The sequence below is a fragment of the Pseudophryne corroboree genome, chromosome 2 (assembly GCF_028390025.1).
Source record: "Pseudophryne corroboree isolate aPseCor3 chromosome 2, aPseCor3.hap2, whole genome shotgun sequence".
NCBI lineage: Eukaryota > Metazoa > Chordata > Amphibia > Anura > Myobatrachidae > Pseudophryne > Pseudophryne corroboree.
This window is the reverse complement of record NC_086445.1, coordinates 353753916-353757566: the sequence shown is the minus strand read 5'-3', so window position 1 is coordinate 353757566 and position 3651 is coordinate 353753916. Positions and strand designations below refer to the sequence as shown.

Sequence of the window (3651 nt, the reverse complement as noted above, 5' to 3'; positions counted from 1 at the left end):
GATAGGGCCGGGATCATTCCAGATCCGTACCTGCCACTCTGCTTGGGGTCCCCGGGTGATCCTACTACACACGCACAACTATACAGAATAGAACTGCCATTGTTGGAAAGCAACCAGAGATGGATTTTTTTTAACCTTAACAGCTAATTAATTCTATGACTAAAAAACTATGTATGCTACATAATATGTAGTCTCTATATCAGTACATTAAAAAATTATAGTGGAGGCAACAAGTATCTCGTTGGAGTGCCCCCTTTTTTTTGTATAGCCATGGTCTAGGTTGAGAGTGGCCAACCGGTCTTAAATAGCCCCCTGAGAAGAAATAAAATGTAAACAAGTCAGTCACAAAGAGAAATGTTGTGTGAAAGGCAGATTAGATTCCTAGTAACTGCTTTCAAACCCTTCAGTACAAAACCTCCAGGCAAGTAGCATTTGTCCATTCTTATCACCAGAAAACAGCAGTGAATGTGAGACATGTGCATATCTTTATGGTTTATACACTCTTACAGGAATTTTTTTTAAACATGGCTGCAAGACTACACACATTTTTCAGTTTGTAAATCCTGCAAGTTATTACATTGTTGAATACATTATTACACACAGCTATTTATTAAGTTTAGATCTCTGAATTAATTTAATCTCAATAATAATCTGTAGAGATCTGATTGCACAAATGAACACTTAACTGTAGTTTTTCTGTACTATACAAATAAGTTCATGTACAAATTATATGGTTACTACTAGTTACCAGCCCGTAAAGATGAAGGAACACCATAACTGTAATGTCATCACAGGCAGCTCTGCGCACCCGACCGGAGCAACAATTGAATGCGCTGTCTAGTGGCAGCCGGCACGCAAAAGACTTGAATTCCCCCATAGAGGTGCGGAGCAGCGTTAGCCTTTTATTATATAGTATAGCAAAGCTCCTTCATGCTGCTCAGAGGTTTGATCACTTTCTCATAGTGTTAGTCACATCACTCACATTAAAAGCATCATCCAAGCAAAGCTGGGCTGTGAAAACGTTCACTGCTCCCCCTCAGACTCTACACCTCTACAAAACTTCAAACGGGCTCTCAAGACCCACTACTTCACCAAACCCAGCCGTCTCTCATCCTAAGCCCTCTGTGGCTCACGCTCACAGTCTACCGCATTTGTGTCACCCCTGTCTGTGTGCCCATCCCCTGTAGAATGTAAGCTTTCACGAGCAGGGCCCTCTTTCCTCATGTGCTTTTACGTCTCTTACTTAACCTATCTTTTTTTCAATACTCCCTTTGAGGGCACCAAATCCCTTGGTTTCCTGCGCCCTGATACTTATGTCAGTGTTGTCTGCTGACGCAGCTATGTTTATATACCCTGAACAAGTCCTATATTGTCTTGAACTGTAAGTCACTGTCTTCCTGTTTTGCTTATTTGTTTATGTACTCTGTGATTGGGCACTGCAAATCCCATGTGGTGCCATATAAAGGATAATAATAATAATAATAATAATAATAAGAAGAAGAAGAAGAAGAAGAAGCAAAGCCGGTCCTCTTACCTCCCTTAGATAGCACAGATAGGGGGCTGTATATGCATGGAGTCCAACAGACTGTTTATTGCAGGCTTCCTATAGGATAAATCTGAATTGAATATCAACCACTAGTTGTCGAAATGGGTTCGGTATGGGTGACCGGCGGTCTGAATCCCGGCGGTCAGCATACGGACGTTGGGATCCCGACCGCAAGAATGCAGACAGGGGGGCGAGTGCAACGAAGCCCCTTGCTGGCTCACCACTCTGCCTGCTCGGTGGCTCACTGCGCTCACCACAGGTTCTATTCCCACTCTATGGGTGTAGTGGACACCCACGAGTGGGAATAGTCCTGGGTCCTGTCTGCATTTTGGCGGCCAGGATTCCGGCGTCGGTATGCTGACTGCTGAGATACCGACCGCCAGGATCATAACTACATCGCGCGGCAATAACAGACAAAGATGGTCCTCCTTCCTCTCTTATGTAACATCAACAGGGGGTTTAAATTCAAAAGGAGTCCGAAAACAGTGAGTAGTTTAAAATAACCTTTTCAGCTTGGATTTTTAGGAGCAATACCTATATCAAGTAGCATGTTTCCCTGTCTCACCGTTCAGGGTTTTCAGCGGCTTCCTCAGACATGGTTACGTGCTATCTAAGGGAGGTAGGACTCGGAGGACCAGCTTTGCTTCTTACGCACAACAGTGGACGTTTCCACAGCCCAGCTTTGCTTGCATGATGCTTTTAATGTGTGATCAAACCTCTGAGCAGTATAAAGGAGCTTTGCTATAATAATAATAATAATAATCTTTAAGTATGACGGACTGAATGATTACTAGCCATTACTGACTTAATCTGTTTCGAATGTGATACAGTGGTTGCTAACTTTAAAAAAATTGTCCTTTTAAAGGTATATGTCTAAACTGATTGCATTCTCCTTATATGGGCAGATATGTTTGCAAATAAATTGATTGTATGATTAGATATATTCTAACTGGTTGTTATATTAGAATTAACTAAGCAGCGCTTCTTGATAACTACTGTTTACACAACTTCTATTTATCTTTCTATTTAATAAGGTTCTGCAATAACCTTTCTCTGACGTCCTAGTGGATGCTGGGAACTCCGTAAGGACCATGGGTAATAGACGGGCTCCGCAGGAGACTGGGCACTCTAAAAAAATATTAGGTACTATCTGGTGTGCATTGGCTCCTCCCTCTATGCCCCTCCTCCAGACCTCAGTTAGAATCTGTGCCCGGCCAGAGCTGGGTGCTCCTAGTGGGCTCTCCTGAGCTTACTAGAAAAGAAAGTATTATTTATTAGGTTTTTTATTTTCAGTGAGCTTCTGCTGGCAACAGACTCACTGCTACGTGGGACTAAGGGGAGAGAAGCAAACCTACCTGCTTGCAGCTAGCTTGTGCTTCTTAGGCTACTGGACACCATTAGCTCCAGAGGGTTCGAACACAGGCACCTGTCCTCGATCGTCTGTTCCCGGAGCCGCGCCGCCGTCCCCTTTGCAGAGCCAGAAGAACAGAAGCTGGAAGACGGATAATTTCTAAAGCGAAAAGAATATGAATTTTTTGTAAGTTAGGACAGGTACAAAAAATTGTTGAAAAAGCATCTAATATCACCCATCCAGTTGTCAGATCAGTAAGGTGCCCATAAGGAACAGATGTCAGGTAGGTAAAGTGCCCGCAAGGAAAACGCGTTTCACCCGGTTACGGGCTTGTTCACTTCCGTTCTCCGTGCACTCTCATTGGTGCCATAGGACTAAACATTCCTACGACCATACCCCTACGTTCACGCCCAATCTCGTCCGATCTTGGAAGCTAAACCTAGGTGGGCTGAGTTAGTACCTAGATGGGTGACCACTAGGGAATACCCAGTGAAGTAGGAAGACTCCGTTTCCTGTGGAAATCACACCAACAGCAGTATCACCACTTACACTCATTCTCCCCTCTATTTTTCCTCCTCTTACTTTGACAGTGGTGTTTAATAGAATTATTATTCAGTGTTTGGGCTCTCCCACTCACGAATTAACCCAATTTAGGGCTGCATTAATACTATAGTGGTGCTTAATAGAATTGGTATCCAGTGTTTGGGCTCTCCCACTCACGAATAAACCCAATTTAGGGCTGCATCAATACAAA

At 43.5% G+C, this 3651-nt stretch overlaps 1 pseudogene; it reads left to right on the top strand.

Moving 5' to 3' along the window:
• Positions 1-3279: 3279 nt before the first annotated feature.
• On the top strand, positions 3280-3398 carry LOC135051482 (5S ribosomal RNA; annotated as a pseudogene).
• The last annotated feature ends 253 nt before the right edge of the window (positions 3399-3651 follow it).